General features: G+C 42.3%; 1 pseudogene; it reads left to right on the top strand.

Annotated features, from left to right (window-relative positions):
• The window catches only part of LOC138737302 (G protein-coupled receptor 137Ba-like), a 65246-nt pseudogene that overhangs the window by 12150 nt on the left and 26574 nt on the right, over positions 1–26522 (top strand).

Genomic DNA, 26522 nt, shown 5'->3' with positions numbered 1-26522 from the left:
AAACCTACAGATATAGCTAAACCACGCCGATCACTCCGATCTCATCTTACAGCCCAATTATCATACATAATCATAGAAAGAAAACAGAGCCAGATCAACTCACCACAAATGAAAATATTGAATAAATGGTCGCCAGGTTAACTCAAACTTAGAAGGGGATTCATAGACAGAGTTTCTAATTTTCTCTAAATTTAAACATAGTATAGTTTGAGTAAACCATTGGAAAACAGTGGGAGGATTTACCTCTTTCCAATTTAATAGTATAGATCTTCTAGCCATTAGTGTAAGAAAAGCAATCATGCGATCCGCAGGAAGAGATAAATAAGTCAAATCTATCATAGGTAATCCAAAAATTGCAGTAATGGGATGTGGTTGTAAATCAATATTCAAAACAGTAGATATAATGGAAAAAATTTCCTTCCAATAATTCTGTAAAGAGGGACAGGACCAAAACATATGTGTAAGGGAAGCTATTTCCAATTGACATTTATCACATATAGGATCGATATGAGAATAAAAGCGATGGAGTTTATCTTTAGACATATGAGCTCTATGAACAACTTTAAACTGTATTAGTGAATGTTTTGCACATAGAGAAGAAGAGTTTACCAGTCGCAGAATTTTATTCCAATTTTCATTAGAAATATGAAGGTTGAGTTCTCTTTCCCAACCATTTTTAAACTTTTCAAAAGTCCCAGAATTTATTTTTGTAATTATATTATATAATTTAGATATCACACCTTTTGGAGGGAATTTTGAATATAGTATATCCTCTAAAACAGTCGTAGTCTCCCGATTGGGAAAAGAGGGTAAAGTCGAAACTAAGAAACTCCTAATCTGCAAATATCGAAAGAAATGAGATCGAGGTAAATCATATTTCATGGATAATTGTTCAAATGACATGAAAGAGTTATCCAAGAATAAATCCGAAAAGCATGTTTTACCTTTAACTTTCCAGAGTAAATAAGCTTGATCAATTAGAGAGGGATGAAAAAGGAAATTTAGTACAATAGGAGTTTCCAAGATAAAATGACTAGGGCCAAAAAATCTCCGGAATTGAAACCATATACGTAGTGTATGTTTAGCCATTGGATTATCAATTTGTTTATATAATTTAGTAAGAGTAAAAGGGAGAGCAGCTCCCAAAATAGAGCTAATTGAAAAATTTTGTATCGGTTTAATTTCTAAATTTACCCAATGGGGATTTAGAGATAATTCTGAATAATTCAACCAATACCTTAAGTAACTAATATTAATTGCCCAGTCATCAATTCTAAAGTTGGGTTATGCCAACCCTCCCTCTAGTTTAGATTTCTGTAAATATTTTTTCCCCAATCTAGGATTCTTGTTTTGCCAGATATACGAGGACAATTTAGAATCCACCTTATCAAAAAAAGATTTAGGAACAAAAATAGGTATAGCTTGGAATATATATAAAAATTTAGGTAAGATCATCATCTTAATAGCATTAATTCGGCCTATCATGGATAGGGATAATGGTGACCAATTGGTAAGTAAACTGCCGATCAGGTCCAATAGTGGGAAAAAATTAGTCCTAAACAAATCTTTATGTTTTTCAGTAATCTTAATCCCTAAATATATAAAATGGTCTCTAGCTATTTTAAAAGGTAAACTATCATAAATAGGGACCCATCCATTAAAAGGGAATAATTCACTTTTATTTAAATTCAGTTTATATCCCGAAAAATTACTAAATTGGGCTAATAAAGATAAAACTGCAGGAATAGAATTTTCAGGATTGGAAATATATAACAATAAATCATCTGCATAAAGTGATACTTTATGAATATCCCTGCAACGAATAATACCAGTAATATTGGGTGCTTCTCTGATAGCAATTGCCAAAGGTTCTAAAGCTAAGTTAAATAATAAAGGGCTAAGGGGGCACCCTTGCCTGGTGCCCTGAAATAATCGAAAATATGGCGATCTTTGGGTATTAGTAAAAACCGAGGCAACTGGGGAATTATAAAGAAGTTTAATCCAAGATATAAATATCGGACTAAAATTAAATTTTTCAAGAACTGTAAATAAATAAGGCCATTCTACTCTATCGAAGGCCTTCTCAGCATCTAGTGAAATAACACATTCTGAAGACTTATGTGAAGGAGTGTAAATAATATTCATCAATCTTCTAATATTAAAGGAGGAATAACGATTTTTAATGAATCCAGTCTGGTCTTCAGAGATAATATATGGTAATATCTTCTCTAGCCTTGTCGCTAGAATTTTAGAGAAGATCTTAGAATCAACATTCAACAAAGAAATAGGTCTATAAGAAGAACATTCGGTCGGGTCTTTATTTTTTTTCAAGATTAGAGAAATCGTAGCTCTAAAATGATTGTGGTAGTTTACCCAATGTGATAGATTCATCAAACATCTTAATCAGCCAGGGAGAGAGAGTAGAAGAAAAAGCTTTATAAAATTCCACAGAATATCCATTGGGACCTGGTGCTTTCCCCGAGTTCAGTGAAAAAATAGTATTATTGATCTCCGAATCTGTAATGGGTTTACTTAATTCTAAGTTATCTTGAGGTAATACTTTTGGGAATTTCAAATGTTCTAAAAAATTAAAAATATTACTAAGGTCTTGAGGGGATTCTATACTATATAAGGATGTATAAAAATTTTGGAAAGATTGATTTATCTCTTCCTGGTTAACAGTCAGTTCTCCATTCTGTTTGCGAATCTCCACAATTTGGCGTCTAGCTGAAATATTCTTCAGATGATTAGCCAACAGTTTACCCGATTTCTCACTATGCACATAAAAATCAGATTTAGATCTAATTAGCTGGTTTTCAATCGAAGATGTAAGTAACAAATTATATTCCATCTGCAGTTCAATTCTTTGTTTGTAAAGTTCTTCAGTAGGATCAGTCACATATTTCTTATCAATGTCTTTAATCTTCTCAACCAATAGATGAATCTTGTTTTTGATGCATTTCTTCAAAGGTACTGAGTAAGAAATAATTTGACCACGAATATAAGCCTTGAATGTATCCCACAATATTCCATAAGAAATTTCCGTAGTGTAATTTGTTGAAAAGAAAAAGTTAATTTGTTCTTTCATAAATTTAACAAAGTCTAAATCTTGCAATAATGTAACATTAAAACGCCAGTGCTTAATAGTAGAAACAGAGTCTTTGAATTTAAGAGAGAGTTGTAATGGAGAGTGATCCGAAATGGCTATAATGTCATACTTACAAGCAGTTACAAGTGGAATAAAACGTGAATCAATAAAAAAGTGATCAATTCTCGAGTATGAATGGTATACATGAGAAAAAAAGGAAAACTCTTTATCTGTCGGGTGAAGAAATCTCCAAATATCAACAGCTCCAGAGTTAGTAAGGAAAGAGTTAATATATGTAGCCGATTTATTCGGTAGGAGCTGTGAAGGTTTCGACCTATCTAGCAGGGGATTCAGACAACAGTTAGAATCCCCACCCATTATTAAATGATATTCATTTAGATTGGGTAAAATAGTAAACAAAGATCTAAAAAACTCAGGGTGATCTACATTCGGGGCATAAACATTAACCATGACAACCTTAATATTGAATAATAACCCAGTAACCAATAAAAATCTGCCGTTAGGGTCTACAGTGATGTCATGTTGAACAAATGTAATAGAGGGATCAATAAAAATAGATACACCTCGAGTCTTAGAGCATGAGTTGGCATGAAATTGTGGGCCTTTCCAAGATTTAAAAAAACGCAGATTATCCTCCTTCCTCACATGAGTCTCCTGTAAAAAAATAATCTGTGCTTTCAGTCTCTGGAATACTTTAAAGACCTTCCTCCTTTTAAACATGTTGTTTAGACCATTAGCATTCCAAGAGACAAAATTAATGTTTTGATCCATTACTTAGGTCAACCCTCCAGTATATAAAGGGTTAACCAAAGTAGGGACCCATGAGCCCGGAAGAAGAATTAAGATATAAGGAAAGACCGGAAATGACGACGTGTCAGCCATATCTATAGTTCTAAAAGAAAAATCAAGAAAAAACAAAAGAAAATGAAACATAAAAACCCCTGAAGGAAAAACAAAACCCACCCCCCACCCACAAAGCCCCCCATCTGACCAGAGAGTGATCAGAGAAAAAAGAAGAGATAATACTAAACCTACCCCCATGTCTTCAGACGGCAGCTCCTAATATTAAGATAAGATCCACCACTTAAACTTATAAAAAGGATAACTCAAGCTAAAATCAAATACTAAATATTGAAAGAAAAATATTTTAAAAGAAATAAAAGAAAAATCGTAATTGTGTAGTACCTACTGATAAAACAAAGTCATAAAGAGTTAAATCATTTTAAAATTAGTTTATGAAGAAAGACAAAGAGAAAATGGCGAATGTAAAAAAAAATATGAAAAGTTTTAATAAACAAAAAATAAAAAATCCCCATTTTCAGTAATTCAGAAATAAAATAGTAAAGAATATAATCATATTATTAGTATAGATTAATATAAAATTAAACATACACTTATATATTTTAAAAAAAATTTCTCACAGAGGAGAAAGAAAATATATAAAAATGTGTTAAAGATGAACAGGATAATTAGAGCTATAATGATCTATTACTTTTCGAATGGTCAGAAATCAGAATCTGACTATTAACCTGAAAAAGACCGATATCTACCGCATTTTTTATCGGTCACTCGGGCTGAGAGGTCGCGCTAGACGGGAAATTAGCTGACAGGTAGTTCCGTGCTGCAGACACGGAGTCGAATATTTGACGTGCTTGGTTCTCCGGAGAAATCCTGAGCCTCGCAGGATACAGGAGCGCAGGTTTCAGTTTCTTCTCAAAACATTCAGACATCAGATCTTTAAACAGTCTTCGAGCGCGTACTACCTCCGGACTAAAATCTTCATAGGCTCTTAGACTAAAGCCACGAACAGTCACATTTCCAAGTCTTCTGGCTGTACGAATCAATCTATCCTTTGTACTCACGTAATGCATACGGACCATCACCACTCTGGGTTTGGAAGCTTCAGCATTTCGGTTCCAGATACGATGTACTCTATCAAGTAGCGGTGGATCAGCAGGGAATTCGGATGGGTATGTTTCTTTTAAAAGCTCGGCAAAAAACGTCAGGAGATCTCCTTTCTCAATGCCTTCAGGAATTCCAACCAAACGAATATTTTGTCTTCTGGAACGGTTCTCTGAATCAATGCTTTTCAGCTGGAGCGCTTCTAGTTGTTTAATTGCTTTGGAAAGTTTCTGTTTGACCTCAGTCAGTCTAATCTCTTTTTGTTGAACTTCAGTTTGAAGAGCTGCAATTAAGGTATGTTGTTTTTTGGTTTCAGCTTCTGAGGCAATTAAAGCTGTACGAAGTTCAGCTAGGTCTTTTTTGCGACAAACATCTTTGAATTCATCACGAAAGAATTTTAAAAAGTCAGTGAAGGTCATCTCACTTAGTTTAATGTCTGGTTGTTTCTTCTCTCGGCCGTTACCTTCTTCTGCCCGGGTTTTAGCTCGTGTAGCTTTTCCTTCAGTCATTTCTTCAAAATTTTCAGACTCAAGTATAATTAGAGAAATAATAAAGATCTTTCTGACTTCTGTGAAGTTAGTTCAAAGGTGGATACAGGTTAAAAATAGTATATTTTATGGAGCAAAAACCAAAACGTGTTCACTCCATGAGCGCCACCTGGAGACCCCCCCAAAAACATCTATAAGTGTACCACGGAGAGCATTCTGGCTGGTTGCATCACTGCCTGGTATGGACGCACCAACTCTCAGGACAAGAATAAACTCCAGAGGGTTGTTAACTTGGCCTGTGACATCACAGGCACCAGACTTCACTCCATCGAGGACATCTACAAGAGGTGGTGTCTGAAGAAAGCAGCCTCTGGGTGTGAGGGCAATCTGGCTGCGACATCTATCACCCCATTGATAGCTAGGGTTGATTCAGCTGATCTGGCTGGCTCGGCGGGTGTCACCCTTCTCTCACAGCTCCAAGTGCATCCCTCCCGAAACTCAGTGCTCGGTCACAGAAAATGGCCCCCTAGAAGAGGACCACTCCGCCGGTCTAGGGCATATGACATAACTACTACTCCCTTGCGAGTCTAAACCTCAATGAAAGAAGCCTCTATCCTCAAGGATCCCCACCACCCAGGCTATGCCCTCTTCACTCTGCTACTAACAGGAAAAAGGTACAGGAGCCAAAAGACGAGCACTCAGCAGCATAAGGACAACTTCTTCCCCTCCGCCATCAAAGACACTGCCTCACTTTGACTTTTCATGCACTATTTTTATTTATTTCTGTAAGGTGGTTTATATGAATATTTTCCCTCTTCCCTGCTGCCGCAGAACAAAAAATTTTGTGACTTGTTCATGACAATAAATTCTGATTCTGTATGAGTGGGACAGGATCTGTTGGAAACGTGATCAGAATAAAATGGATAAGGGTGTAGGATTTGTGTATACACAGTATTTGGTGGTTGGTGCAGTCATGGTGTTTCTGCACTGTGTCCCCTCTGGCCATAACACTGATCTAGCCTCTACAACTCACTGGGGTAACAATTCCAAGTTATTGTTCGCTAACACATCACAAGACTCTGTGATGAATGCCATCCATTAAGTACTTGCAGGAGGTTTTCAGAAATTTTTTTGGGGGAATTCTACTTTAACCAGTATCATTTACAATTGCAGTTTTAAAATGTTACTTTTTAAAATTTGAACTTTATTTACATCATGGTAGAAGCCAATTCTGGTCTTTAAGGCCCATGCTGTCCAATTACACCCAATTAACCTACAACCCCGAATAATTTTGGATGGTGGGAGCCCCAAGGGAAAACCCACAGGGAGAAGATGCAAACTCATTACAGGCAGTTCCGGATTCGTACACAAGTTGCTGGTAGTGTAATAGCATCACGGTAACCGCTACACTAACCTTGCCATGTTTGGTCCTTTTGATGGTAGATGGTATAATGCTGTTTACAATGCTTTAGAAACGGCAGTGATTTTGGGTTGGTGTTTTGCTGTTTAGAGCCCTAAAAGCAGAGGGTTGTAAACATGGCTCAGATCATAACACACCTCACTCCCATCCATCGACTCCTCTTGAACTCCCACTGCCTTGGAAAATTAGCCAACATTTTTCAAGATTCATCCTACCACGGCCACACTCTATTCACCACCTCCTGTCAGAAAGAAGATTCACAAGTGTGAGATGGTGCATCACCAGATTCAAGGACTGCTTATTTCCCACTGATATCCTGAATGAGCCCCAAAATAGTAATTATGTTGCCTTTCCTCCATGCAGCTAATCACATTCTGTAACACTGCACTGTTGTATTGTGTCTTGTTGTCCTATGTATGAAATGTCCACCGGTCTGCTCACAAGACAACCTCTATCATCGCATATTTGATACGTGTGACAATAAACTTGAATGAAATAAATATAGAGCAAGAGAACCTTGCCGAGACTGTGTGGGACTACAGAGCAGGATGTGTGACCTCTGACAGGGAGCTTAGTTCAACCAGCATTCAGGACGAGGAGCCTAATGAGAAGTGTACTTTGACTGCTGGGCACGCTAGGGTTTTACCACGCTGCTCTCGATGTCAACCTTGGGCTTGGTGCTGTGCTTCTCCATCAAGTGGCCAGAGGGTACGTCACGATACCACACATGTGAAACAAAACAAAGCTTGGCCCTATCAGAAGTTATTAAGGAACATGGCTATCCTACTTCCTTTCACTTTCATTTTTAACACTCTATGGCACACATGTCAAACTCTGGTTGGCCCGCGATATAATTATATTTGGCCCACAAGATCATTTCAAAAATGTATTAGAGGTGGCCTGCTGGCCGCCGCGCCAGTATAGCGCATGCACAGTAATACAACAAATCCCAGAATGCATTGGCGTCAGCCTGCTAATCGCCCCCACCTCCTCTGTTTACTTTGCAGGGTCTCACCGTGGACTCTGGTTTTGGGGCTTGGCCGGTGTCAGGGGAAGCCAAGGCCGCTTCCCAGCGCCCGGAACCGGAGGCCTCGGGCCTGACCTCGCCAGGACCGTTGCCCACTCCCCCTCCCTGCCGCAGGCCGATCCGCGACTCACGGTGACGGGGCCGCTGATCCGCCGAGATGCCGCCCTGCAGCGAGAGCCGATGCCCCCGCACTGTCATTGTCCAACTTGATCGCCTGCAAACCCCGCCCTCCCACACACAGGCCTGAGTAAGTATTATGAACTTTAATCTCAGGATAAAACGATCTTCCAATAGTTTCATGTCACAGTTGTTAGAAATTAAAGTACCTTTAAAGAAATTGCTCGAGACAAAAATTGAGAACAAAGAACATTTATTACTACAACAATGCAAAGTTGGGTGCTTCCCCTTACCCTGGGAATACACACACACACTGGGGCTCACCCAACTTTTATACAGTCAATTTCAGTATCAGAGTGCCCTCCCCCCTTACATTCTTCTGCCCCCTGGATGGGTTGGGCATAGGTAATCCTTCCTGCCTACGTGCAGTTTCAGTACACTTGGAGGACCAGGGGTATCCTGTCGGTGTCCCTTCATGTTATTGTCCTTATTCACACCTTCCTGATTCTCGGGGCTACAGTCTCTTGATATGCAGAGTTGACTCATTCTATCTAGGGTTGGCTAATTTCATATGTATAAATCTGTGTATGGTTAGCTAATTAGATATGTAGGACTTGGTACTTCTGTCTAGGGCTAGGAGACCCTTATCTGATCCAGACTACCTCAACTTCCTACATTCTATTGTTCCTTACCACTCCTTATCTTAGTCTTATGGTCTTGTCACAAAGACTAGAAGATTCTTATGTTAATCGTGCTGACTCTGCTTTCCTGCATCCTAACCCCCAAGCTTATCCTGTTTGTACTGGTTACAGCCATTTACTGATGAACTTTAGTTTCTTCCATGTTCATAATTTTAGATCAATTTTCCCATCTCTCACACAGTGATAAATATATTCCTGGTTAAAAATGGTCCTGCACCTGGATACAAGCTCATTAGGCATAAAACTTGAAAAGTGTGTAAATCAAAGGATATCTGTACCAATGGAAAAAGGGCATGGCAAATAACCCTGCTAGAGTTCATGCCCACAATCAGTCACCCATTTGATTGTTTCAGGAATCATGTTATTCTCCCACATTCTCAATAGCCCTCAGATTTTACTATTCGACAGCACACTAGCAACATTTGACAAATCCTCTATAGAGAAATATTATTTATTGAATATTTTATTTCTCATTTGTTAATGCTTCTGGAAAGAGTTTATCCAAAACTATTATTAAACATTTATTTTAATAAGAAAAAGTTTAACATTACATATGTTGAAAGAAGAGAAAACATGCAGATGTTGTTGAAAATTTTCAATAAATATTTAGTTCAGCCCTCGACTTAGTCCAAGTTTTTAATTTTGGCCCTCTGTGAATTTGAGTTTGACACCCCTGCTCTATGGCATACAGAAGGCTGACAGATAAGAATGGCACCTCAAGTAACTGCAATGAATATTGTGTGTCAAGAGGTCCAGATTTAAAGATGCCAACTGATTTACATAAGAAATAGAAGCAGGAGTCCGCCATCTGCCCCATCGAACCTGCTCCACCATAACTACATGCTCCTCTCTGCCCACTGCACTGATTATATCATAAAAGAACTCCAGTAAGTGAGCTAAATATCACCTGCCCTTCCTGAATCCATGCAGCATCACACCACAGGGTACCACCATATCCCAATATCTTGGTATTTATTCCTTAATTGTAAACAAGTACAGCCCGACGAAACAACGTTTTGTGGTAACACATACAGACAAACAATGCATATGCAGGACAAGTATTTTATCTATACAAATAAATATTGTTTTATACAAATGAGAGTCTCGGGTGGTTAATGTGAGCAGTTCCTTGGGTTGTTCAGCCTTCTCACTGCCCATGGGAAGAAGCTGTTCCTCAGCCTGATGGTGCTGGTTCTGATACTCATATCTATTCGCCGACTGGAGCAGCTGAAAGATGATGTGGAAGGGGTCCTCACTGATTTTGTGCACTCTCTTCAGACAACAATCCCAGTAGAACACATCAATGGGGGGTGGGGTGGGGGGGAGGGGGGGAGCAGAGGGAGACCCAAGTAATGCTCTGCCGCTCTTATGGTTCTGTACCACATCTACAATGCAGCCAGAGCTCTTACAGAGGGTGGACATGATGGAGGCCAGTAGCCTTCAGTCTTCTCAGGAAATGCAGTTGCTGTTGCACCTTCCTGACAAGTGGGGAAATATATGTCCACGATGGGTCACTTCTTAAGCGGACTCTGAAGAACTTGGTGCTCTCTGGTACCTCCACTACTGAGCTATTAATGTGTAGTGGAGGATGGTCATCCCTGGTTTTGATGAAGTCCACAATCCTCTCCTTTGTCTTATCCATTTGAAACTCGGGTTGACATTCTTGCACCATATCACGAAATTTTCCACCTCTTCTCTGTAGTCTGACCCATTGTTGTTGTTGATGAGGCCAACGACTGATGTGTCATTTGCAAATTTGATGACACTCTTGGAGCTGTATCTGGTGATACAGTCATGGGTCAGCAGCGTGAACAGGAGCGGGCTGAGCACACAGCCCTGAGGTGTGCCAGTGCTCAGCGTGACGGTGCTTGATGTTCTGCTGTTGACCTGTACAAACTGTGATATTTCCATTAGGAAGTCCAGTTACAGAGAAGGGTGGACAATTTCTCCAACAGTCTCTGGGGTATGATCATATTATATGCTGAGTTGGTTAATGAACAGCAGCCTAGAGTATGAGGTGTTGTTCTCCAGGTGGGTCAGGGTGGAGTGGAGGAACAAGGCATTATCAGTGGAATGGTTTTATCCATAGGCAAATTGAAGTGGGTCCAGTGTCTCTGGAATATGCGCCTTGATGCGTTCCATCACCAGATGTTCAAAGCATTTCATAATGGTGGGATCAGCATTGAAGATGTCTGTAAGGACCTCCATCAGTTTGTCTGTGTAGTGTTACAGAGTATATATATCTATAGATATATAGATATATATATCTATATATAGATTACATATATATAATCTATATATCTTTCTTCTTTGGCTTGGCTTCGCGGACGAAGATTTATGGAGGGGGTAAAAAGTCCACGTCAGCTGCAGGCTCGTTTGTGGCTGACCAGTCCGATGCGGGACAGGCAGACACGATTGCAGCGGTTGCAAGGGAAAATTGGTTGGTTGGGGTTGGGTGTTGGGTTTTTCCTCCTTTGCCTTTTGTCAGTGAGGTGGGCTCTGCGGTCTTCTTCAAAGGAGGCTGCTGCCCGCCAAACTGTGAGGTGCCAAGATGCACGGTTTGAGGCGTTATCAGCCCACTGGCGGTGGTCAATGTGGCAGGCACCAAGAGATTTCTTTAGGCAGTCCTTGTACCTTTTCTTTGGTGCACCTCTGTCACGGTGGCCAGTGGAGAGCTCGCCATATAATACGATCTTGGGAAGGCGATGGTCCTCCATTCTGGAGACGTGACCCATCCAGCGCAGCTGGATCTTCAGCAGCGTGGACTCGATGCTGTCGACCTCTGCCATCTCGAGTACCTCGACGTTAGGGGTGTGAGCGCTCCAATGGATGTTGAGGATGGAGCGGAGACAACGCTGGTGGAAGCGCTCCAGGAGCCGCAGGTGGTGCCGGTAGAGGACCCATGATTCGGAGCCGAACAGGAGACATATAAGGCAATCGAACAACTGAAAAGTGGCAAAGCAGCAGGTATGGATGGAATCCCCCCAGAAGTCTGGAAGGCTGGCGGCAAAACTCTGCATGCCAAACTGCATGAGTTTTTCAAGCTTTGTTGGGACCAAGGTAAACTGCCTCAGGATCTTCGTGATGCCACCATCATCACCCTGTACAAAAACAAAGGCGAGAAATCAGACTGCTCAAACTACAGGGGAATCACGTTGCTCTCCATTGCAGGCAAAATCTTCGCTAGGATTCTACTAAATAGAATAATACCTAGTGTCGCTGAGAATATTCTCCCAGAATCACAGTGCGGCTTTCGCGCTAACAGAGGAACCACTGACATGGTCTTTGCCCTCAGACAGCTCCAAGAAAAGTGTAGAGAACAAAACAAAGGACTCTACATCACCTTTGTTGACCTCACCAAAGCCTTCGACACCGTGAGCAGGAAAGGGCTTTGGCAAATACTAGAGCGCATCGGATGTCCCCCAAAGTTCCTCAACATGATTATCCAACTGCACGAAAACCAACAAGGTCGGGTCAGATACAGCAATGAGCTCTCTGAACCCTTCTCCATTAACAATGGCGTGAAGCAAGGCTGTGTTCTCGCACCAACCCTCTTTTCAATCTTCTTCAGCATGATGCTGAACCAAGCCATGAAAGACCCCAACAATGAAGACGCTGTTTACATCCGGTACCGCACGGATGGCAGTCTCTTCAATCTGAGGCGCCTGCAAGCTCACACCAAGACACAAGAGAAACTTGTCCGTGAACTACTCTTTGCAGATGATGCCGCTTTAGTTGCCCATTCAGAGCCAGCTCTTCAGCGCTTGACGTCCTGCTTTGCGGAAACTGCCAAAATGTTTGGCCTGGAAGTCAGCCTGAAGAAAACTGAGGTCCTCCATCAGCCAGCTCCCCACCATGATTACCAGCCCCCCCACATCTCCATCGGGCACACAAAACTCAAAACGGTCAACCAGTTTACCTATCTCGGCTGCACCATTTCATCAGATGCAAGGATCGACAATGAGATAGACAACAGACTCGCCAAGGCAAATAGCGCCTTTGGAAGACTACACAAAAGAGTCTGGAAAAACAACCAACTGAAAAACCTCACAAAGATAAGCGTATACAGAGCCGTTGTCATACCCACACTCCTGTTCGGCTCCGAATCATGGGTCCTCTACCGGCACCACCTACGGCTCCTAGAACGCTTCCACCAGCGTTGTCTCCGCTCCATCCTCAACATCCATTGGAGCGCTCACACCCCTAACGTCGAGGTACTCGAGATGGCAGAGGTCGACAGCATCGAGTCCACGCTGCTGAAGATCCAGCTGCGCTGGATGGGTCACGTCTCCAGAATGGAGGACCATCGCCTTCCCAAGATCGTTTTATATGGCGAGCTCTCCACTGGCCACCGTGACAGAGGTGCACCAAAGAAAAGGTACAAGGACTGCCTAAAGAAATCTCTTGGTGCCTGCCACATTGACCACCGCCAGTGGGCTGATAACGCCTCAAACCGTGCATCTTGGCGCCTCACAGTTTGGCGGGCAGCAGCCTCCTTTGAAGAAGACCGCAGAGCCCACCTCACTGACAAAAGGCAAAGGAGGAAAAACCCAACACCCAACCCCAACCAACCAATTTTCCCTTGCAACCGCTGCAATCGTGTCTGCCTGTCCCGCATCGGACTGGTCAGCCACAAACGAGCCTGCAGCTGACGTGGACTTTTTACCCCCTCCATAAATCTTCGTCCGCGAAGCCAAGCCAAAGACCTCACCAAAGCCTTCGACACCGTGAGCAGGAAAGGGCTTTGGCAAATACTAGAGCGCATCGGATGTCCCCCAAAGTTCCTCAACATGATTATCCAACTGCACGAAAACCAACAAGGTCGGGTCAGATACAGCAATGAGCTCTCTGAACCCTTCTCCATTAACAATGGCGTGAAGCAAGGCTGTGTTCTCGCACCAACCCTCTTTTCAATCTTCTTCAGCATGATGCTGAACCAAGCCATGAAAGACCCCAACAATGAAGACGCTGTTTACATCCGGTACCGCACGGATGGCAGTCTCTTCAATCTGAGGCGCCTGCAAGCTCACACCAAGACACAAGAGAAACTTGTCCGTGAACTACTCTTTGCAGATGATGCCGCTTTAGTTGCCCATTCAGAGCCAGCTCTTCAGCGCTTGACGTCCTGCTTTGCGGAAACTGCCAAAATGTTTGGCCTGGAAGTCAGCCTGAAGAAAACTGAGGTCCTCCATCAGCCAGCTCCCCACCATGACTACCAGCCCCCCCACATCTCCATCGGGCACACAAAACTCAAAACGGTCAACCAGTTTACCTATCTCGGCTGCACCATTTCATCAGATGCAAGGATCGACAATGAGATAGACAACAGACTCGCCAAGGCAAATAGCGCCTTTGGAAGACTACACAAAAGAGTCTGGAAAAACAACCAACTGAAAAACCTCACAAAGATAAGCGTATACAGAGCCGTTGTCGTAATCTATATATATCTATATATAGATTATATATAGATATATATATATGTTTCTGGGAGATAAAATTGGGAAAGGTTACATAAGTTACATAGATTAGAGTAGGTTACATACAAACACTTTAAAACAGATCTTATTTGAAATACTGGAGCTATGCTAGGCATAGTGGCTTCTCACACCTTTCTGCAAGAGCTTTGAAGAGTGCTCAAAAGACTTCACTAATTATTGTTTACCAAAGGCAACAGATGAAAGAGCAGGCTGGAGCCGCTGCTGTCTGAAAGGAGAGTCTGCTGTTGTAAGAGGGTCATGTGGTTTTACAAGCAGAGAGAGTTAAACAGGCTTTCTCTCAGTTATGGAGTGTGTGTGTGAGAGAGAGAAAAGCAGAGATCACTCTGACTGTGTTTCAGCCAGCAAGAGCAGCTGGAACTGAAACAGGAAAAGCTTGCAAGAAGCCCCAGTATGGAAGATGGCCTAGTCACAGCCCTTGTGGTTCATGCAAGAGGAGAGGACTGGCTGTCTAATGCTTCACTTGAAATAAGAGAAAAAGAAAGGAACTCTGTGGTGACCTGAAAGAAAGAGGTTATCATCTGGAGAACCCTGATGGGACAAGTTTTGTATCAAGACATTGAGGTGACTGATGGAAGTACCTCAATGTGGATGTCCTGGAACAACATATATCTCTCTCTGAAAACCAACAGGAACCTTCCTGAGTGGTAACCATTTACCTTTCGAGCACCAAAGCCCGGTGAACTTTATACATGTTAAATTCTGTGCACAGTATAAGAATTGCCTGCAACCAGTGAACTTGGAGGAATGAGAAGTGAGAGTGAACTGTGAACCAAAGAACTTTCCTGAACTTACACACATATTACATACCAACAAAAACCCTCCCAAGCACCAAAGCCTGATGAACTTTATACATGTTAAATTCTGTGCACAGTATAAGAATTGCCTGCAACCAGTAAACATTACACACACATGCGCTTAGAATTAGAAGGGGGTTAAGTTAATAATAGATAAGTTAAAGTTTGATTCTGTTTTCATGTTTAAAGATAATTAAAAGCAACTTTTGTTTAAGTAACCATTTGTCTTGGTGAATATCTAATGCTGCTGGGTTTATGGGTCCTCTGGGCTCGTAACAGTCGTCTTTCAGTAGCCAACCTGGTATATTGTCTGGTCCTGCTCTCTTGTGTAGATTCACCTTGGATAAGGTTCTCCTTACCTTGGCTGCGATTATACAGGAGACCTATAAATCGGGGGACATGTTGCTTTCTTCAGTGTCAGCCTGTTCTTCACATCAAAATGTACAGAGAAAATGTTCGGTTTGTCTGTAAGGGAAATGTTGTTGTCTTCAACCCACGAGGTTGTCTAGTGATCTGTTATAGTCTTGATCCATTGTCACATTGGTCTCGTGCCACCGGTGTCACACAGCTGTCTGTGCGTACTCCATTTTGCCTTCTGGATTGCACGGGCTAAAAACAGGCAGGAGGGATGAGTGGGCCGGCCATGTTGGTCGGCCTGGGCAAGTCGGACTGAAAGACCTGTTTCAACGTTTTGTTGCAGTACCTCCAGGAAAAGAGTCTATTAAAGAAATGGGCTGAGAATTTGGCATCCATGACCCATGATTTCAAAAAAGCCCAAACACAATGAAGGACTTGTATTTGCACAGCACCTATCAATATCTCAAACCTAAGCCAGTGAGGTTGTCCTGAAGTGCAGTCCCTTTTGTTGGAAATATGGCCACCAATGACCAGTGTACAGCAAAGGCCAGATAATCAGCTGGTCGAAAGACAAAGTTGGGATGGGGTGTCTCCCATATTATAGTCATATTAAACAACCCCTTTCTCCCACCAGGTCTGAGCTGGCCTCAGTACCAATTTTATTTATACTGATGTAGCGGGCGCACAATGCGGTATTGCGAACTGCCACCGTTAGTTCACAGACTTACCTAGACACATCGCGGGCTAGCAGTGCTGGGAGCCAAAGTACAGCAAGTGGCGCTAATGGCTCATAGCTTTAACCTGCTGATCACCAATGAGCTCATTAACAGACAGGGGATAAAAGGTCTGTGTATGCCTGTAATAAACCAGTCTTGAGTTGACTACCTTTGTGTGTGTTGCCTTTATTTAGTAGCATCTACCATAGTAGCTGCTACAAATTGGTGACCCCAAAGTTAAGATTCAACAAATTTGAATGATTATGGAAAAGGAGGACATTTCAACAGCAACAACAACTCCCACCGCCGCCAGGACAGTTAATGCAGTTGGGTTTCATTTGCCTCCTTTCTGGACACATCAGCCTTGAATTTGGTTTCTTCAAGCTGAAACCCAGTTTCGTCGTCGGGGTATAATGGCGTAGGGGGGGTGGGATGAAATCCTGTATGTGTGGAATTGGGTATCTGTCAAGTGTAGTGACATCATTAAGCCTATGGTAGTCGCCGCAGGGTCTCCATCCGCCTGTCTTCTTGGGTACCATATGCAAAGATGCTGTTTGAGCGTCGGATGATTCTCAATTCTTCCATTGCTTTAAATTCTGCCTTTGCTTGCCGCAATTTATCAGGCGAAAGATGATGAGCTCTGGCATGGACTGGTGGGCCTGATGTGTCTATATAATGGGACACACCAGGGGCTGTTCTTGAGCATTGAAGTTAGGGTGAGTACATTGGACCTGGCCACTACATCGCGAGTAAGCAAATTTATTGCTCATCCTCCACAATTCCACTATTCCATTTTAATTTCTTCAATTACCACTCATTTACAAAAGGGGCAATGTAAAATAGGCCAATTAACCAACTGGCCCACACGTTTCATATGTGCGAGGAAACCAGAACACCTGAGGGAACTCCACCCAGGCAGTGCCAGAGGTCAGGATTGAGTTCCGGGACACTGGCGCAGTGAGGAAGCAGCTCTACACTGCCACCTGCTACTCCACTGGCCAATCTTCTTCTCGGTCTTCCGTGAGGAGATGCTATGGATTTTTGTTTTGACGTTTAGAGTTTCTAGTTTTATCGCCTTGTGGAAAATGGAATACTTTAACTCTGTAGCAAACCTGCGGTGGAGTTTTCGCCCGGATTTTGTGTTCAGTTTGGTGATGTGGAACTATAATTACTTTAAGGTCAAGATAGAGAGTCACCAAACGTGCACCTTCAGAAAAACCTTGGTTTCAGTATAGAAGCAACCAATGAAAGTCCAATGGAACTTATAATTGATGCAAATAGAATTTCTTTCTTTTCTTTGGCTTGGCTTCGCGGACGAAGATTTATGGAGGGGGTAAAAAGTCCACGTCAGCTGCAGGCTCGTTTGTGGCTGACCAGTCCGATGCGGGACAGGCAGACACGATTGCAGCGGTTGCAAGGGAAAATTGGTTGGTTGGGGTTGGGTGTTGGGTTTTTCCTCCTTTGCCTTTTGTCAGTGAGGTGGGCTCTGCGGTCTTCTTCAAAGGAGGCTGCTGCCCGCCAAACTGTGAGGCGCCAAGATGCACGGTTTGAGGCGTTATCAGCCCACTGGCGGTGGTCAATGTGGCAGGCACCAAGAGATTTCTTTAGGCAGTCCTTGTACCTTTTCTTTGGTGCACCTCTGTCACGGTGGCCAGTGGAGAGCTCGCCATATAATACGATCTTGGGAAGGCGATGGTCCTCCATTCTGGAGACGAATAGAATTATAGCAGCATTAAACATACAATTAAAGTTAATTCTTCATCTGGAGCCTTTTACTGTCTCTTGGTTTTCTTCTGTCTTTTTATAATCTTCCTTTTAAAATACTAATCCAATTCTCTTTAAATTTTATTAAATTTTCTATAACAGTAGCCCATTAAGTTGAATCATTGATAACTTCCTGTGTAAAATATAACCAGGAAAGTACACACTAACAAAATCATTACAGATAAATAAGGCCATTCATTTGAACTGAGGTCATCTGTCTAATGAACATCCGTTCAATATCTCCACAAGTCTTTGTTTTTCTCTCAAAGAAGTGTTTAGAGAGTAAAATCCACCTGTAGTCAATAGCATTAAACATGCTGTTCAGGGAGTTGTACTAGATCAGGCATTTAGCAAAATTGGCATGAATGTTTAGGCAATTAATCCCTCAGTTCTCCAAGTTATTCTCTGATAGCACTGGAGGTCGGGTTAGAACTTGGCTAACTGGAGCTGTGGGGCAGCAGCTCTCCTGACTGATGCATTGCTCTAGGATGTCACTGAAAGTGTGGTTGATCAGGAGTGCTGCTCTCTCAGAGGCACCCCGTAAGTGAAGGATAGGATCTCCAAGGTTGTGATCTCAGGATTGCTACCCAGCCACGTGCGGGTGAGGTTAGAAGTAGGAGGATAATGCAGCTTAACCTGCGGCTAAAGACATGGTGCAGGAGGGAGGGCTTCAGTTTTCTGGATCATTGGGTTCGCTTCCAGGGAAGGTGGGACCTGTTCTGATGGGACGGTTTGCATCTGAACTGGAAGAGGACTAGTGGGTTTAAACTAGATTTGCAGGGGGGATGGCAACCAGAGTGCTAGAGCAGATAAAGAGTGGAGGAAGAAAAAGATGTGAAAATTGCATGCACCATTAAAAGTCAGTAGGCTGTACATAAAGGAAATTTTCTCAGTTGCATCTATTTCAATGCAAGGAGTATTGTAGGAAAGGCAGACGAACTTAGAACGTGGATTGGCATGTCGAATTATGACATTGTGGTCATTAGAGAAATTTGGTTGCAGGAGGGCCAGCTCAATGTTCTGAGCTTCCATTGCTTTAGAAGCAATGGAATGGAGGGGGGGGGGGAATGAAATGGGGAGGAATGGCATTGCTCCTCAGGGAAAATATCACAGCCGGGCTCGGGCATGACAAACCATGGGGCTCGTCTTCTGAGACTATATGTGTGGAGCTGAGTATCAGGAAAGGTATGACCACACTCATGGGGTTGCATTATAGACCGCCCAATAATCAATGAAAATTGGAGGAGAAAATCTGTAGAGAGATAGCAGACAGCTGCAGGAAACAGTAGATTTTAATTTTCCACATATTGACTGGGATTCCCATACTGCAAAAGGGCTGGATGGTTTGGAGTTTATTAAATGTGTTCAGGAAAGTTTTCTAAATCAATATATAGAGGTACTAAGTAGAGAGAGTGCAATACTGGATCTCCTGTTAGGGAATGAGACAGGACAGGTGACAGAAGTATGCGTAGGGGAACATTTTAGGTCCAGTGATCATAATCCCATTGGTTTCAAGTTAATTATGGAGAAGGATAGGTCTGGGCCTTGGGTTGAAGTTCTAAATTGGAGAAAGGACAATTTTGAGGAAAAGATTGGGATAAATTGTTTTTGGGCAAGGATGTGAAAGATAAGTGGAGGACCTTCATAGGTGAAATTTTGGGAGTATAGAGTTTGTATGTTTCTGTCAGGATTAAAGGCAAGGTTAGAAACCTTGGTTTTTTAAGAATATTGGGGATCTGGTTCGAAAGAAGAGAGAGGTGTATAACAGGTTCAGGCAACATGGAGCAAATGGGGTGCTTGAGGAGTATAAAAATGTAAGAAAAACTTCAAGAAAGAAGTCAGGAAGGCTAAAAGAAGACGTAAGGTTGCTTTGACAGACAATGTGAAGTAAAATCCTCAGGGGTTCTACAGGTATATTAAAAGTAAAAGGATAGTAAAGGACAAAATTGGTCCCCTTGAAGATCAGAGTGGTTGGCTTTGTATGAAGCCAAAAGAGATGGGAGAGTTTTTTTTCATCAGTATTCACTCAGGAAAAGGGCATAGAGTTGTGGGAATTTAGGAAAACAAGGCTTTCAGGTCATGGAACCTATACAGATTAAGGTGAAGGAAGTGCTTGCTGTCATAAATCCCCATGGCCTGACAAGATATTCCCTTGGATCTTGAGGGAGGCTAGTGTAGAAATTGCAGGGGATCTCACGGAAATATTTAAAATGTCCGGGTGTGGGGCTGGAGGATTGGAGGGTGGCTCATGTTGTTCCGTTGTTTAAAAATGGCTCCAAAAGTAACCCTTACCCTGTGCCTTCCCCCAGCTTCTCTCTCTCTCTCTCTCTCTCTCTCTCTCTCTCTCTCTCTTCCTTGTCTCCTTTCGCACAAACATGATAAATTTTTACCTCTCCCCTCATCATATCTAATTAACACTTTTTGTTGATCTGGATTCCTCCCTCAGCAAGCACTCTCTGAATTCGGAGACTTCCTGAGATTTCCTCATTCTGCTTATTCCTTGAAGAAGGGCTCATGCTCTAAATGTCAGAAATATATCTTTGGTTTTCATGCTCGCTGAAAAGACCAGCTGAGATCCTTCAGCATTCCGGTGTGTTTTTACTACAATCACAACATCTGCAGACTTTCGTGATTCATGGAGTTTGTTGGAAAGCAGGCCATACAAACACATTTCCACTCTGTTATACCAATGCGACTGATCCTTAGCAGCGCAATTTGAATATGATGAAACTTAGATACTGATGTTACAAATGAACAAATGATGAAAGTGCTAGTATAGAAGATTTATAGCTTTTGTCCCATGCAAAGCAATGAGTTCCCCTTCATGGATACATCAGCCATTATATTTTATATGGAAAATATAACATTTTACAGACAAAGTGGTGACTCTCTGTCTGCCTTATGGTAGACAAAAGTTAAAGAATTTCATGTACGCTACATTCTAAATGTAGTATTACATGACAATAATGGAACCTTTACCTTTTAATTGACTGTGGGCAACACCAACAATAGAATATTCCCAATTTATACCTCAGTGTTTGTGTAGATAACATTAGTGAGGAGGGATCATGTTTTGCTGTCAATTTTACAACAATTTACCATAGAAATTAGAGCACAGAAACAGGTCCTTCGGCCCATCTGGTTCAAGTTGAACCCACCTCCTCTGGTTCTTCTCTCACCCAACTTCAGTGGAAAAATCTTGCTTCCATTTACCCTATTGATACCCTTCATAATTTTCGATACCTCTATTTACTCAGGAAAAATGCAATTTCTCCCAGTAAATTTAAATTTAGGCATACAGGCCCTTTTGACCTAGGAGCCTATGCAGCCCAATTATACCTGATTGACCTACACCTCTGGTACATTTTGAATTGTGGGAGGAAACCGGAGTCCCTGGGGAAAACAAACACAGACACTGAGAACATACAAACTCCTTACAGACAGTGCGGGATTCGAACCCCGGTTCCAATTGCTGACACTGTGACCATGTCACCCTAAAAGTAGGCAATTTTCCAGAAAAATGCATTGAGAGGATAGCATTAATTAAGCATATGCAATCACAAGTAATGTTGTCATTAAACTTGATTGACAGGAGGATTATCTAAACATGCTACCTCAATAAATCCAAAGGACACATGCCAGCTATAAAACAATTACTGAGCTTAATTAGATGATGGTAAAGTCAATAGTGTATTGCTGCATGACCATGTCGTCAATCATTGGGCTAAAAGAGTTTTGCTGGTTCATTGTTGATTGTCTTCCATTTCTAAGTACAAATTAAATTTTAAATTATGAATTTAGACATACAGCCACGTAACAGGCCCTTTCGGCCCATGAGTCTGTTCCGCCCAATTTACACCCAATTAACCTAAACCTACGTTTTGAAAAGTGGGTGGAATCTGGAGTCCCCAGGCAAAACCCTCACAGACACCAGGAGAACGTACAAAATCTTTACAGACAGCATGGGATTCAAATCCCAGTCACTGTTGCTGTACAGTGCTAACTGCAATGTCAACCATGCTGCCCAATCACAGTTCCTGTGATTGAATCTCCACATATTCTAAATTGACTACAAATTACCTGAAGATAGGTTGTTGTCATTGTGAACAGCATAATTTAAATGCAAGTTTTTTTATTCTCCCCTTAAAAGTTGTTTATTTTTCTTCATCCTCACAGCATGTGGATGTTGATAGCAATGTCAGTGTTTATTGTCTATCCCTGTTTGAACCTGGACAGCGCCATTGGTATGCCAGACTAGCCAAGGATGGCAAACTCCCTTCCTTGACCCAGAAGGCATTTTATCCAAATCTTGTGGTCACTGTAATTGAGATTAGCTTTCACAAACTTTCGGATTTGAACTCAAATTCCCAGGGTCGGATTTGAACTTGCATCTTTATGTCACAGAACTCTTTCAGGTAGCTCTCTCAAGGGATCTTATTCTGGTTGGCTACCAGTTACCAGTGGTGTTCTGCAGGGGTCTGTGTGGGGACCGTTTCTTTTTAGGTTGTATATAAATTTTGGAATAGGTGGCTTTGTGGCTAAATTTGCAGATGAAACCAAAATAGGTGGTAGGGGAGGTGGTGCTGAGGATACTGAATAGCTTCAGAGAGAGTTGGATAGATTAGGAGAATAGGCAGAGGTGACAGATGAAATACATTGTTGGAGAGAGTACAGTCGTGCACTTTGCGAGAAGAAATAAACAGGCAGACTATTATTTGGATAGGGAGAAAATTCTGAGGTGCAAATGGACTTGGGAGTCCTCATTCAAGCTACCCTGAAGGTTAACCTCCAGGTTGAGTCGGTGGTGAAGAAGGCAAATGCAATGTTGGCATTCATTTCTAGAGGAATAGCATATGTGCAGAGATATAACATTGAGACTCTATAAAGCCCTGGTAAGACCTCAATTGGAGTATTGTGTACAATTTTGGGCACCTTATTTGAGAAAAGGAACTGCTCACACCAACCATCTGAGACTTTTGTATGTACAAATCAATATTTATATATTGTATAGATGAAATACTTGTCCTGCATATTTATTGTTTATCTATGTGTGTTACGTCTGGTTGTGTGTCTGCGTGTTTTGCACTGAAGACTGGGAAATGCTGTTTTGTCGTGTTGTACAATCTGATGACAATAAACTTGATGCGAGACTGGAGACAAAAAAAATGCTGGAGTTGGAGAGGGTTCAGAGAAGATTTACTAGAATTATACCAGGTATGAAAGGGTTAGCATATGAGGAATGATTGTTGGCTCTTGGACTGTTCTCGTTGGAGTAGAAGGATGAGGGGGATCTTATAGATGCATTTCGAATCCTGAAAGGCCTGGACAGTTTTTCTAATGTTGTTGTGACACCACTGAAATAGCTGATCTATCTCTCTCCTCCTGTACACTTCCTCATTGCCATCTATGATTTTGATGACAACCATGGGGTCATCGGCAAATTTGTAGGTGGCATTCGAATTGTGTCTAGACACACAGTCATGGGCGTAGAGCGAGTAAAACAGAGGGCTAAGCACACATCCTTGAGATGCGCATGTGTTGATTGCAGGAAAGAGTAGACGTTGTTACTGATGTGTACTGACTGTGGTCTTCCAATGAGGAAGCCTAAGATCCAGGATCTTGGACATGTGGGTATCTGTGATACGTGTATCTGTCAGATACATTGCTATCCATGAGGTTGTGGACAGTGAATGACTTTAAATAAACAGATTTCTCTTTTTTACATTCCAGGTGATTTTTAAAGCAAAATCCAAGTATTGCCCAGAGCTTAAAAAATACAGGTAAAGCTCTTTATATATGCACTTTAATACCGCCAGATAATAGCCATGATCTACATTGTACAATACTGTGTACAATTTTAATTGCTTTTTTAAATTTAGAGATACAGCACTGCTCAGGCCCAAATACAGCCACAATATTACTGTTATCGTGACATAGTCAAGTCTTCACGACCATATGATGGTCAGAGAACATAGACTTACTAAATATCTTTATGATTTAGTGTGTTACAATTGCTGAAATATTGTAGCAATCTGTAAAATAATTAAACATTGTGGCAGTGAAACTCTGCACTATATAACTATCACATAGTGAAGGCAGCACATTAAATTCAAAATTTTAAATGTAAATTTTTAAATTTTAGACAAACAGCATGGAAACTGGTCATTTTGATCCACAAGCCCATGCCACCCAATTACACCCTGTTGATCTACAACCCCCGGTATGTTTCGAACAGTGGGAGGAAACCAGAGCCTCTGGGGAAAAAGACACTGGGAGAACTTACAAACTCCTTACAGACAGCGTGGGATTTGAACTCTAGTCCCAATCGCTGGCGCTGTAAAGGCATCACACTAACCACTACACCCACCATGCCACCCATTATATTAACATTGTAAAGAAATTATAGTCAACTTACAATAAACTTACTGTCCCCTACCATTTCATGGTGCCATCAACAATTTATTATGTTATTGTTTACAATTTTATCTAATTTTCAGCCACTAGGCACAGTTATGCAACAGACACATTTAGAACAATCACCATCTAGTCTATTGTCATGATGTGAACAATCATTTATTATTATCAGTTTATGTAGCATTGGTAAACTAGGCAGTCACATTCTGTACTGAGCTATAAAATACTTTGTAGTCATAGTCCCTGCTGTATTGCATTATATAACACGGCACAGCAACAGTTCCCAGCCATGATTTTCACACACCCTCCATCACTTAAACAACTTCCAGTTCCTGCCCGTTTACTCAAACATTGGATTTAAATTTTTAACCTTATGCTTCCTGTGCCTCGGCACCTGTGAAAATCTCCTTTGAGTTGTATTAAAGAACTCTGTTTAAGCTTGTGTGCAATCCTGAAAGTTCATTTTTTTACATAACTATTTTGTATCTTTTATATTAAATATTTTGATGGTGGGGGTTCGGGGGGGGGCTGAAGAATATAAACTGTCATGTATGTAGTTTCTAGTTTGGTTTCTTTTTACAATTTGTATTTTATATTAATCTTTGACTACTACATGTATGGAGAAAATTTTAAATATTAAAAAAAGCTTCCAGTTCCCTGAACTTTACCACTTATCTTTACCATGGATGGCCAATCTCAATTCCTTCATCTGCTGCCAGGTGTTCTATGCCAGATCGTCCTTCTTCAAACATCATGGCTTCCCCTCTATCACCATCAACTTGGCTCTCACTTACATATCCTCCATTACCCACACATCTGGCCTGGCCCCCTCCTCCCCACACACAAGGGCAGCATTCCCTTTGTCCTCACCTTCCGCCACATCTGCCACGTACTACGTGATCCCACTACCAGACACGTATTCTCCATCTTCACTTCTCCACCTTCCATAGGGATCGCTCCCTCTGCAACTCCCTCATCCACACTCTCTCCCCACCAATTGCCCCCCTAGCTCCACTTGCAGCCACATCTCCTCCCTCACCACCTTTCAGGGCCCTAAACAGTCTTTTTAAGAGAAGCAACATTTCACTTCTGAATCTACAGAAGCCATCTACTGCATCTGGTGCTCCTTGTTGTGGTTTCTTTAACAATGGAGAGACTGGATGCAGACTGGGAAATCATTTAATTGAGCACCTTGGCTCTGTCTGCCACAATAGCACGGAACGCCTACTCATTCCCATGCTGACATGTCTGTCCACGGTCTCATGTGCTGCCAGACTGAGACCACCTGCAAATTAGAGGAACAACACCTCATAGGGTGCCATGGTTGGCGTAGCGACTCGGGACCCGGGTTCGAAGCCTGCACTGTCTGTAAGGAGTTTGTACATTCTCCGTGTGTCTGCTTGGGTTTCCCCCGGGGGCACTGCTTTCCTCCCATTGTTTGAAACTAACCTGATGTGTAGGTTAATTGGGCCGAAATGTCCTGTTACCGTACTGTATGTCTAAATTTAAATTTAAAAAAAATTAAAATAAATTTAAATTCTATCTGGGCACCCTCCATTAACATCGACTTCTCCAGTTTCCATGAGAAACTACCCCCTTCCATCACCCTCTATAGCCGCTTTCAGGTGGAATTGCGGGAGATGCAGCTCCGGAGCTGGCTGCGGTTGTCTGGGAGGGACATTCAGGTGGCAGTGCTGAAGGTCTGCAGCAGGGAGAGGTGCCGCGGAGCAAACACCGGCTCTTGAGTCAGGGCAGGGACAGCTGCCTGACAGCCCCCCTCCCCGCTGCCGACAGCCCCCCTCCCCACTGCCGATAGCCTCCCGGTGTGGGACTACGGGGCTGGAGCAGCCCTGTAGTCCTGCGCTGGCTGCCCCAGCCCTGACGTTCTGCGCCAGGGGGCTGTTAGGCAATGGGGTGTTGGGTCACTGACTGACTGTCATCAGTCCGCCCCCTGCTAGGTCCCTGAAAGCTGCTAGTCTCTTTGCCTTGCTGCTTTCAGGTGCCTAGGGGGAGCGTTTGGAAGCGGAGATTATACTTCCCCGAGATGGGTTGAGTAAGTGCTCCTTATGGACAGGTTCTCCACTTTCAGGTGGCCTCCTGACAGCCGCATTCGGGTATTTTAGGCGGCTTTACATTCGGGTATTCTGGCCACTTGAAAGTGGCTTATGACTCCTTTCCCCCAGCTCTGTCACTCATTTTCTCCATACACAGAGCT

The sequence above is a fragment of the Narcine bancroftii genome, chromosome 6 (genome assembly GCF_036971445.1).
Source record: "Narcine bancroftii isolate sNarBan1 chromosome 6, sNarBan1.hap1, whole genome shotgun sequence".
NCBI lineage: Eukaryota > Metazoa > Chordata > Chondrichthyes > Torpediniformes > Narcinidae > Narcine > Narcine bancroftii.
The sequence above is the reverse complement of the archived record's forward strand: the minus strand, read 5'-3'. Positions and strand labels throughout refer to the sequence as shown.